Source organism: Terrapene carolina, unplaced genomic scaffold, assembly GCF_002925995.2.
Source record: "Terrapene carolina triunguis isolate 2854851 unplaced genomic scaffold, T_m_triunguis-2.0 Scaffold58, whole genome shotgun sequence".
Taxonomy (NCBI): Eukaryota; Metazoa; Chordata; order Testudines; family Emydidae; genus Terrapene; species Terrapene triunguis.
In genome coordinates, this window is record NW_020664409.1 from 80,976,481 (window position 1) to 80,989,264 (window position 12,784).

The 12,784-nt window shown below is 45.4% G+C and overlaps 1 protein-coding gene across 2 annotated transcripts in view; it reads right to left on the reverse strand.

Annotated features, from left to right (window-relative positions):
• Positions 1 to 12,784, reverse strand: part of LRP12 (LDL receptor related protein 12) — a 94,404-nt gene that overhangs the window by 2,199 nt on the left and 79,421 nt on the right. The gene's annotated exons all lie outside the window — the stretch shown is intronic.

The window sequence follows — 12,784 nt, forward strand, 5'->3', positions numbered from 1 at the left end:
GCTTTGCATTTCCCACAACCAGATGGGGCTTTTCGTACAGTGAAAAGAAATAAGGGATAGAGCAGTTAAAATGTTATTGGGCATGGTGGGAATGCAATATATGAGCACACACTTGACAACTGCCTCAACTCCTTATCTCAAAGGCAACCAGTCGGGAGGGGGCAAGGAAGGATGGGGGGTAAACACTAAAAGACCAGAGAAATGCCTGCCCCTGACCGGAGCACAACCTCACTCCTTACACCTCCCATGGGGTACAAAAGGGATGGGATGAAGACCCCCACTCACAACCCTCCAGAACAGAACATGACCATAAGTTATAAGGGGTGTGACTAGGGGCATGCATTGCAGGTACAGTAACACCTCACTTAAAGTTGTCCCAGGTAACGTCGTTACATTGCTGATCTATTAGAGAACATGCTCGTTTAAAGTTGTGCAATGCTCCCTTATAACGTTGTTTGGCAGCTGCCTGCTTTGTCCACTGCTTGCAGGAAGAGCAGCCCGTTGGATCTAGCTGGTGGGGCTTGGAACCAGGGTGGACTGGCAGCCCCATATCAGCTCCCCTAAGTTTCCTGTGCGGCAGCCGCCCAGCAGGCTATCAATTGCTGGCAGTTCGGCTGTCTCTCCCGCCACTGCCATGTGCTGCTTCTGCCCTCTGCCTTGGAGCTGCTCCTGGGAGCTTCCTGCTTGCTGTGCAGGGGGTGAGGGTGGGATATTTCCCAGGGAATGCCTTACTGCTAAATGATGAACTAGCACTTGACTGAGCCCTCAAGGGTTAACACATTGTTGTTAATGTAGCCTCACACTCTACAAGACAGCACAAATGGAGGGAGGAGAGACAGCATGGCAGACAGAGACAGAGACAGAGTGTGTGTGTGTTGCGCATTGCCCCTCTAAGTACAGTGACTCCATTCTAAGTACATTGCCTGTTTAAGTACATCAGCAAGTTGAGACAGCAGCTGCTGCCACCAAGTTCCCTCCGGCCTGAGCCCTGTCCTGTCCTCCCCTGCTCTTTGGAAATGGGGTATCCTTCAACTCTCACTATTCTGTTGGAAGAGGAACTTTCAGAGTCTATGAAAGAAGCTACTGTTGTTGTTGACCCTAAAGTTGGAAAACACCTTACCATATGCAACTCCTAGAGACTCATATCACTGTTGAATTATGACAGAGGCTTTAGTAAAAATATTAGCTAGCCGACTGCAGTTCATGGTCTCAGTTTATATAAACCCCAATCAAACAGGATTAATTAAACATAAACAATTGTTGGAAAATATTTTGAAACATCCATAACGCCAGAACAAAAAGAGATCCATTTCTTTTGTTATCAGACACAGAGAAAGCCTTTGAGAGAACAGAGTGGAACTTTGTTTCAAGTCCTGTCCCATATGGAATTTGGCTCCCAGTTCCTTCAATGGATAACTGCTCTTTACACCAGCCCAACAGCAGGTGTGCGAGTTAATGGGGTAAAATTATGTAGCAGGACTACGCAGGGATGTCCATTGTCTCCTTTACTTTTTGCACCAGCCATGGAGCTTTTTGCAGATGATAAACAATAAATCTATCACAGGAATAAAACTTGAAGGAATACATCAGAAAATAGCTTTATAGGCAGATTATGTATTTTACCAAAAAACAAATATTTCCCTAAAATTAATATCTAAAGAAGTCGAGGACTTTGGGAAAGTCTGGATTTAAAAGTAAATTATGCCAAATCTGAAATGCTAGCTATACATTTGCCAGACTCTGAAAAGTCATTCCTCCAGAAAGCATTTGGGTATAAATGGGCAACAAACTCTATAAGATACCTAGGAATCCATATTTCAAACTATCTAGAAGAGCTCTATGATTTAAATGTCAAACAACTACTTCAGCATATCAAAAATGATCTGGAGTACCAGGGATAGTACACAATTTCCTGATTGGGAAGAATAGCCACAGTCAAAATGAACATTTTCCCAAGGATCTCTTTCTTGTTTCAAAATCTTCCTGTAATTATCCCAGATAAAATCCTAGCAAGAATGAGGAGGATTATGTTAGAATAAGAAAAAACCAAGAATGATTGCAGACACTTTGTACAGACCTATTATATTCCAAATATTCTACGGTATCAAGCCAGCCAACTCAGAACAGTAGTGGATTAGGGGTTTGCTGTAATCCAGCCAAACACTAAGTCTTTACTGAATAAAAAATTTGTGGGAATGTAAACATTGCTAGGCTACCATGGATTAATTAAAAAAAAAAAAAAATTCACACCCGCCAGAAATGTATACACATCTTTCAGCAAAGGCTACTCTATGAGTTTGGGATAGAATTAGAAACAAGGTATGTTATTCTCCCTCATCAATGACACCCACTGCAAATAATCTAGATTTTAACCCAAATCATACCAGAGAGTTTTAAAGATTGAGAGTGCAATAGAATACATATGATTGGCCAGCTAGTCAATAAAGAAACTTTTCTACTTTATTTAGAAACAAAACTAAGTTTAACTGGCCTTCTCTCCCCTGGTTCAAGTTAGAAAAAGTTAAGAAACATAATGCCTAAAAAAAAAAAAACCCTTCTGTACAGAAATCTAACCTTAACAGAAGTGATGGCACCTGGTCAATCAGGAAACAAAAAAATAACTAACCGATATCAATCTTGGCAGACAACTTTCCTAACACAAAAAAAATCCATATTTGGCATACTGGGAAAAGGACCTGGATAGACAATTTTTCATAGATTCAAGGACTGGAAGGAACCTTGAGAGGTCATCGAGTCCAGTCCCCTGCCCTCATGGCAGGACCAAATACTGTCTAGACCATCCCTGATAGACATTTATCTAACCTACTCTTAAATATCTCCAGAGATGGAGATTCCACAACCTCCCTAGGCAATTTATTCCAGTGTTTAACCACCCTGACAGTTAGGAACTTTTTCCTAATGTCCAGCCTAAATCTCCCTTGCTGCAGTTTAAGCCCATTGCTTCTTGTTCTATCCTTAGAGGCTAAGATGAACAAGTTTTCTCCCTCCTCCTTATGACACCCTTTTAGATACCTAAAAACTGCTCTCATGTCCCCTCTCAGTCTTCTCTTTTCCAAACTAAACAAACCCAATTCTTTCAGCCTTCCTTCATAGGTCATGTTCTCAAGACCTTTAATCATTCTTGTTGCTCTTCTCTGGACCCTTTCCAATTTCTCCACATCTTTCTTGAAATGCAGTGCCCAGAACTGGACACAATACTCCAGTTGAGGCCTAACCAGCGCAGAGTAGAGCGGAAGAATGACTTCTCATGTCTTGCTCACAACACACCTGTTAATGCATCCCAGAATCATGTTTGCTTTTTTTGCAACAGCATCACACTGTTGACTCATATTTAGCTTGTGGTCCACTATAACCCATAGATCCCTTTCTGCCGTACTCCTTCCTAGACAGTCTCTTCCCATTTTGTATGTGTGAAACTGATTTTTCCTTCCTAAGTGGAGCACTTTGCATTTGTCTTTGTTAAACTTCATCCTGTTTAACTCAGACCATTTCTCCAATTTGTCCAGATCATTTTGAATTATGACCCTGTCCTCCAAAGCAGTTGCAATCCCTCCCAGTTTGGTATCAACTGCAAACTTAATAAGCGTACTTTCTATGCCAATATCTAAGTCGTTAATGAAGATATTGAACAGAGCCGGTCCCAAAACAGACCCCTGTGGAACCCCACTTGTTATGCCTTTTCAGCAGGATTGGGAACCATTAATAACAACTCTCTGAGTACGGTTATCCAGCCAGTTATGCACCCACCTTATAGTAGCCCCATCTAAATTGTATTTGATTAGTTTATCGATAAGAATATCATGCGAGACCGTATCAAATGCCTTACTAAAGTCTAGGTATACCACATCCACAGCTTCTCCCTTATCCACAAGGCTCATTATCCTATCAAAGAAAGCTATCAGATTGGTTTGACACGATTTGTTCTTTACAAATCCATGCTGGCTATTCCCTATCACCTTACCACCTTCCAAGTGTTTGCAGATGATTTCCTTAATTACTTGCTCCATTATCTTCCCTGGCACAGAAGTTAAACTAACTGGTCTGTAGTTTCCTGGGTTGTTTTCATTTCCCTTTTTATAGATGGGCACTATATTTGCCCTTTTCCAGTCTTCTGGAATCTCTCCCGTCTCCCATGATTTTCCAAAGATAATCGCTAGAGGCTCATATACTTCCTCTATTAGCTCCTTGAGTATTCTAGGATCCATTTCATCAGGCCCTGGTGACTTGCAGGCATCTAACTTTTCTAAGTGATTTTTAACTTGTTCTTTTTTTTATTTTATTTTATCTGCTAAACCTACCCTCTTCCCATTAGCATTCACTATGTTAGGCATTCCTTCAGACTTCTCGGTGAAGACCGAAACAAAGAAGTCATTAAGCATCTCTGCCATTTCCAAGTTTCCTGTTACTGTTTCTCCCTCTTCAATGAGCAGTGGAGGAATAGAGTTTGAGCTGGAAAAGAGGACCAGCAATCTCAGTTTGTAGCACAATAACAGAAAAAGTCTTTAAGATACTGCTTCCATACCTAAATATATAAACATACATGCGCACGCACCCAAACACACTCTCTAAATGAGGATAAATGATGGAGAAACTGGGGTGAAAAGTGTTTTTATGCATATACGGTGGACGTGTCCAGTCATTAGCGAGTACTGGGATGCAATCCGTAATGACATATCACAAATTATTGAATATTTATTACCATATGAACCTTTGGTAATCCTACTGCGACTCCCTCGCCCAACTGGTCACACAAAAGGAAATGAAGAATTAATCTCATCTGCTACTAACCGCTCTGCTAGTAGCCTCTTACTGGGAAAAAACCAAACCAACCAACCAAACAAAATCATCCAACCATAGAGGATGTGTGGCAGAGTGGCTGGGTCCACCATGGTAAGAGGGCGGGGAGTGAGGGCTCCCGGGGAGCAGTCAGGGGACAGGGAGCAGGGGGCGGTTGGATGGGGCGGAGGTTCTGGGGAGGGGGATGTGTGTCAGGGGACAGAGAACGGGGGCAGGGGTTGGATAGGCATGGGAGTCCCAGGGGGCCTGTCAGGGGGCGGGGGTGGGGCAGTTAGGGAGCAGGGGGGGTTGGCTAGGGGGTGGGGTCCCTGGGGGGGATGGGGTTGGATGGGTCAGGGGTTCTGAGGGGGGGCAGGCAGGGGGCGGGACATGGGGTGGTTAGGGGGCAGGGGCCAGGCTGTTTGGGGAGGCACAGACTTTCCTACCCAGCCCTCCATACAGTTTTGCAACCCCGATGTGGCCCTCGGGCCAAAAAGTTTGCCCACCCCTGCTCTATGACTACTTATTATGAATTTAAATTTAAGCATACATGACCTTGCAGGATCATAGCCTTAGAATGTTGGGAGTTCATTAGTGTCATTTCACTACAAATAATTTTTGTACGTTCACTTGTGCTTTTATAAACCATCATAAAAAACTATTAAGAAGTGAATATGTTTTGTGATGTGGTATCACTATATTCCTTGTTTTACATTTGGTAATTGGTAAATTGCAGTAATCTGCAGTAAATCCCATTTATTAGTTTCTACTGTACTTTACTTCCAAAAATTATAAATGTTTTAATGCACTGTGGTTTAATAAACCCTGTGGTTTATTAAGAAAATTCACATATACATTCTGATCTCGTATTATGAAAAGAGGTGAACAGAAGAGACTGATTTACCTGCTTTGTACCATTCAATATTCTTTATACGTCTATCATTCCCTCTTACTTATCTCCTCTCAAAACTGCAGTATAGTCCTCTTCACTAAAATTATATCTCCTTAGTTTCTATGATATTCAGAAACACCTGAAGGGCTATTGACTCTCTATAAAATGTGTGTATAAATCTGTACTACTGTTTGAACTTCCTTTATAGAAGTAAATTTGGAGTCCTACACACATCACAGGAGGGTCACAAGGATATTTTATACAAGTAGTACAGAACCACTTCCTTTGATCTGGAAGCAATTTTGATTAAGGGACAAAGAAGTCATTTTGATTTATTGTATTGAATTCCCAACAGGGTAATTCCATCACCCTAGTTGCCTGAAGAAAAATAACTGTTCTGTGAAGAATATTCCTTCTTTTCTCTGTTACAGAGGGGAACTAATCTCTTACCAATTTCTATATAGCCTGTTATTTTCTTTATTCTGAATGTTACCAAACACTGAAAGAACTTGGTTGTGTCCAACTGGGATTTATGATGTTCAGCTTAAACAGCCTGCATTCCTGAATCATAAGACAAATTGCTTATACTTAAAATAGGAAAAGGAAGCGTCAAGTTGTATGAGCCACATCTGTAAATACAAAATACTGTTTTCTAAACAGGCCTCACATAGAGGCAGATTCTAATATCTATTACATACGTGCAGCTCAGAATCCTATCCACAGCCGAAGTCACTGCTGAACATGAAACATTTCCAGACAGAGAAAAGAACTATCTTTGCCAGGATAAATATGGAGGATAGCATCTCCTACAAAAGTTGCTAAGTTATCTGTTGTTGTTGGCTTTGTGTCTCCACCTGCTTCCATCACTGAAGCCAGCTGTTCCATTTCGGTTTAATATGCACTATTAGGAAAGTAACACTCACCCAATTTCTATGCAAAAATATCTCAGTCACTTCTGAAACCTGGAATCTCAGATCACCAAATAGCTCTAATATGAGTTAACATTAAAAAGTCTGACATATGGGTAGTTGTGTGTTAAGGAGAGTTACAAGTAGAAGACCCTCCACTTAACTTAAGACAAAACATTCAATTTTGACTACTACAAGTATTTATTAGCATCACAGCTTATGGATGCTCTTTACATTGGTTGGATTGGTACCTAATATTATTTTCAGGAAAATGCCATGTACTTTGCAGTTCACCAAGTTTTCCTGAAAGGCTCCATGACAGAGTAGCCACTCAATGAAGTGTCAAGAGATTTCAAGATGTGCAGTTAAAGAGAAGTTTGAAGAAAGATGTTTTAAGTTTTTTTTTAAATATAGTCAGCTTTGGGAACTTAGGCACGCATTATAGACAGAGCTGGTAGACACCTTACCTGGATGAAGAGTTTTAGCTCTAGACTATATCAACATGTGTATGCACAATGGATCCAAATTATAGTTTGCACACAAAAAAATAACAGTTACCTACCTCCTGTAACTAATTCTTCAAGAGGTGTTGCTCATGTTCATTCCAAGTAGGCGTGTGTGCCCCATGTGCACAGTCGTTGGAAGATTTTTCCCCTAGCAATACCTGTTGGGTCGGCTGTGGAGCCCCTGGAGTCGTGCCTTCATGGCAACGTATATAGGTCCCTGCCGACCCGCCGCCTCTTCAGGTCCTTCTTGTCGGATACTCCAAGAGGGCAGGCAGGTGAGTCTTGGAATATATATGAGCAACACATCTCGAAGAACAACAGTTATGAGAGGTAGGTAACTGTTTTTTCTTCTTCAAGAATGCTACTTTCCAGGAGAAGTAGAGGAGGGAGCATGTTGCCAAGGGCTCAAAAGGAGGTCCCATCCGTCTAGAGAGCACAAGGTTGAGATACCATTGAGGAGTTGGCTGTTTTACTTGAGGAGACAGCCTGTCTAATCCCTTGAGGAAGCAGCCTACCATGGGGTTCACGAAAAACTGAGCGCCTGGCTGAACTGGTGTGGAAAGCTGAGATAGCTGCCAGGTGCGCTTTTATTGACGATACTGACAGACCTTTCTGTTTTAGTTGCAGCAAATAGTCCAGGATAAAGTAAATTGATGCCTGTAAGGGCGGAGTGTGCTTTTGTAATGCCCAAATGGAGAATTTTTTCCACTTTGCCAGATAGGTGGACCTAGTGGATGGCTTCCTGCTGCTAAGGAGGACCTCTCTAACAGGGTCTGAGCATGTGAGCTCCCAGAGGTTCAGCCACGGAGTTTCCATACCATGAGATGGAGAGACTGCAGATTGGAGGCGGCCGTGGTCCTGGGTGATCAAATATTGGCCCAGGGGCAGGGTTATAGGCGTGTCCACCGATAAGTCTAGAAGCGTGGTAAACCAGTATTGGCGAGGCCACGCTGGTGCTATTAAGATCATTGATGCTCTCTCCCTTCTGACTTTCAGAAGTACCTTGTGTACAAGTGGGAAGGGCAGGAAAGTGTATAGTAGGTGGTCCTTCCAAGGGAGGAGAAAAGCATTTGCGAGTGAGCCCTGACTATGATTCAGGAAGGAACAAATGATGGTGATGCTTCCTGTTGTACTTCGTTGCAAACAAATCTATTTGGGGAAACCCCCACTGTTGAAAGATGTTAATCGCAACATCCGGGTGGAGGTACCACTCATGATTGTGAAATGACCTATTGAGATGATTGGCCAGCTCGTTTTGGGAATCTGGAAAGTACGATGCCTCTAGATGTATCGAACGAGCGATGCAAAAGTCCCACAGCTTGAGGGCTTCCTGGCACAGGGGAGAGGAACAAGCACCACCCTGTCTGTTTATATAAAACATCACTGATGTGTTGTCGGTCAATACTGATACACGTGCCCTGCAGATAGGCCTGGAATGTCTGGGAAGCAAGGCGGACTGCTCTTAGCTCCCTGACGTTGATGTGCCACGAAAGTTCTGACTGGGACCAGAGGCCCTGAGTCTGCCTAAGTGTGCCTCCCAACCCAATGCTGACATGTCCGTTACTAGAGACAGGGAGGGTTGAGACCCGGAAAAGCGCACTTCTGCACACACGGCTTTCAGGTCGAGCCACCGCCTGAGGGACTTGATAACAGGGGGAGTGAGTGTAACCAACTTGTCTAGGCGGTCCTGATTCAGTGCAGCCTGGCATGCTGTACTACATATGTACAGGTGGCCATATGGCCGAGCAGCTTCAGGAAATTTCGTGTTGTAGTGGTGGGGTATCACCTGAGCTCCTCTATGATGGCGCCCCGGTGAGAAAGTGAGTTTCTGGGAGGAATGCCCTGGCCTGATGGAGTCCAGGAGAGCTCTGATGAACTCTATTCTTTGAGTTGGTGTTAGGGTAGACTTTGCTACATTCAGTAAGAGGCCGAGCCTGAGGAACGTTGTCTGAACTAGGCTCACATAGGCCTCCACTTTGGCCCTGGGCTGTCCTTTGATTTGGCAATCGTTGAGGTATGGGAGTACTTGCACCTGCCATTTCTGCAGGAAGGCTGCCATGACTGACATGCACTTGGTGAACACCCGGTGGGCCGCCGAGAGGCCAAAGGAGAGAACCGTAAACTCATAGTGAGCATTGTTGACCATAAAGTGGAAAAACCATCTGTGGGATAGGACTATGGACATGTGAAAATATACGTCCTTCAAGTAGAGGGCGGTGTACCCGTCCCCCGGATCCAGAGAGAGGATAAAGCAAGCCAGAGAGACCATGCAAAACTTTATCTTCCTCATGAATTTATTGAGGTTTCACAAGTCTACAATAGGTCTGTGAAGGGTTAAAATCCATGTGCATGTTATATAACAACCTGGTATATGGATTTGCCAGCTCTTTCTCAGACCCAAAGTCCAGAGTTTGGTCTGGAGACCAGAAGCCGTGCAAATAGTGATTAGCTAAGAGAAAAGCAGAATAAACAAGATAACATTGCCTTTGCTAAGATATGCTTGGTGAGTAGAAATGCCAGATGTTGAGGCAATAACTGAATAATTATGTTTCATCCAATGTTTCAAATTGAACAAAGGATCCCTGTCCCTACTGTGTTTCTCCTGAAGGGAAAACAGTCTTCCCACAGATCCAACCTTGAGTTTATGAAAAATTGGCACGTCACTATAATGATATGGCATCCTTCCACCTCCCTTCCAAGGGACCAATGCCCTGCCTTAAGACATAAAGGAGACAATCTCTATTTCCATATGCTTTCACTGTTTGCTTTAACCCCTAGACATGTACCTGTCGGACAATCAAAGGAGTTGCTCCGTTCCTATGGACTCCAAATCAGAATTCAACATATATATTTTATACTAATAACATTTTATCAAAGTATTAATTAAATGTTAACTTGCTAACTTGAGACCATGGGCGGAGACATTGTGTAACCTTTTAACCATTGGCTATTGTGCTATCTTGTCTTGCTGCAAAACCTATCCCGGGGTGTGGAACTGCCTACCCCGTCACCTTCCCCCGCCCATGGAAAAATCTATATATTCTATTGTAATCAATTGATTGACAGTGTCTCTGAGCCTAATAAGCCAGGTGACACTCCGCCAGCACTGTATGTAATAAACCCCTATGCTTTGACCTCTACACGGTGTGGATTTATGTCCTTCAGTCTGAGCCCACCTTTGGCCTTCGGGATTGGAAATACCAGGAATAGAACCCCCTACCCCTGAATTCTAAAGGGACTTCCTCTACTGCCCTGAGATGTAGGAGCGTCTGCACCTTCTGCATGAGAAGTTACTCGTGAGAAGGGTCGGGGAAGGAGGGTGGGAAGGCAGGGGGGAACAGAATTGAAGAGAATGTCCCAATTCTACCGTGCTTAAGACCGAGTAGCCTGAGGTGAATTGTGCCTAGGCATAGTAGAAATGGGATAGACGATTCACAAATGGAGGAAAAGGTTCCAGGATCTGAACTGGTGCACCACCCCTTGGCACACCTTCAAAAGTTTGGCTTGGAGGCTGGGGGCTGCTTTGCTGAGTCTTGGCCCTGGTTAGAGGAGGACTGAGAGGGTCTCTGTCTGTTACTTCTGCCCTGCTTCCTGCTATAGTCCTGCGTAGGAGGAGCTGGGTAGAATCAAGGAGCAGGCTGCGGTTTGAAATGCTTTCTTTGGGGGGGCTGGTGTATGAAGCCCCAGGGACTTCAGAATTGGCCTTGAATCCTTTAGGCTGTGGAGCTTAGTGTCTGTTTGCTCCGAAAATAGCGTTATGCGGTCGAAAGGCAAGTCCTGAATGGTCTGCTGGACCTCATGAGGGAGTCCTGACACCTGAAGCCATGAGCGTCTTCTCATGGCTATAGCTGTTGCCATGGTATAGGTTGCCGAGTCCGCCGAATCTAAGGAGGCCTGTAAGGAGGTCCTTGTGATGACCTTGCCTTCCTCAAGGATGGCAGCAAACTCTGAATGGGATTCCGTGGAAAGTAGTTCTTTAAACTTGGACATGTTCCAAAAATTAAAACTGTAGTGGCTAAGGATTGCCTGCTGGTTGGCAATGCGAAGCTGGAGCCCCCCCGTAGAATATATCTTCCTACCAAAAAGGCCTATCTTTTTTGTCTCCTTGGATTTAGGTGTCGGTCCCGGCTGTCCCTATCTTTCCTTCTGGTTGGCCGCCTCCACCACCAAAGTGCCTGGCTAATGGTGAGTGAACAGATACTCATACCCTTTGAATGGCACAAAATACTTCCTCTCCACCTCTTTAGCTGCGGGGGGTAGAAAGACGGGCGCTTGCCACAATGCTTTAGTAGTGTTGTGGATGGCCTTAATGAGGTGCAAAGCCACCCTCAAAGGACCTTGCAGAACCAAAACGTCGACCCGGGGTTCGGACTCCTTCAACACCTCCTCCACCTGCATGCACAAATTTTCAGCCACTCTTCTGATTAACTCCTAGTGGGCTCTGTTGTCCATGGCCGGCAACATGGTAGATATGCCCGCCATCACTTCATCTGGGGAGGATGAGGAAGATGCCCACAGGGGCTCTGGGTTTTCCTGACCCTCTGGCTTGCAGGGATCCCCTTGCGCTGAAACATCCTGCATGGCGCTGGGAGCTGTGCTGGTCTCCGTCCCCGTCTCAGTGCCAGGCCCCGCTGCGGTCTCGGTGCCTGCCCGCGTGCCCATCTCCTGTGCCCAGAGAGGTTCCCAGGCTACAGATGTTGAAGATGGAGGGGCCAGCGCCTCCAAAACCACTGACAAGGATCTGGCCTCTGGCCCCAGTGGTAGGCCCACAGGGTCCAGAAGGGCCACTGAGCCAGTGCCTGACACTGTGGTGGCCATGACATCATAGGCAAAGGCTGCCCCTCCTCTTGTCTGGAGCGGTGCCGGCTTCACCTAGAGGCGAATGACTACCTCTGAGTCCCATGAGGACTCCGTCTGGAGTGGTGCCGAAGTGAGGGTGAGCAGTGCCGCATCATCGCTGGCTTGCCCCTGGAGGGCATGGTACCTCTTTGCAATGCCAATGCTGGTGGTGGCGCCAGAGCCTGCACAGGGGATTGTGCCGTCATTGCTATGAGGTCCCTAGCCGCCTCAAAGGTGTCCTGTGTGGAGAGAAGGTCTAAGTCCTCCTCCCGAGGCACCTGCACTGAGAAGTCCACTAGAACCAGACTCGACAGACTTCCCAGTGAGGCCAGAGTCAATGGTGTCAGCTGAGTCGGAGCTGAACAAGGGTGTCCTGGCACGTGACGCACCCCACTGGTGCTTCCTCATTTCACTGCTCTAGTGGGAAAGCAACCTCTGCTGGTCTTCTTCCTTTTGTGCGGCACCAGTGAATGGGGGCACTCGCATTGGAGGTCGTCTTCGGTGCCAGGGAGTGGCAATGCTGTGGATCCCTGGAGTCAGAGTCCTTTCTTGGCGCCATGGCTTCTCTTACCAAGGCCAGTGCACTCCGCACTGAAGTACTGGACATGGGGTCAGATGCCACCTGTGCTGCCTAGGGATGAAGGGCTGACTCCATGTGGAGCAATTTTAGCCTAAAGTCCCTCTCCTTTTTAGTTCTTTGGTAGAAGCCTCTACAGATCTTGCACTTCTCAGTCTGACTGGCTTCCCGCTAACACTTTAAACAGGAGTCCTGTGGGTCCTCCCTTTGGCATAGGCTTCAGACAGGACCCACACGGCTTGAACCCTTGAGGCCACGGTCCCAG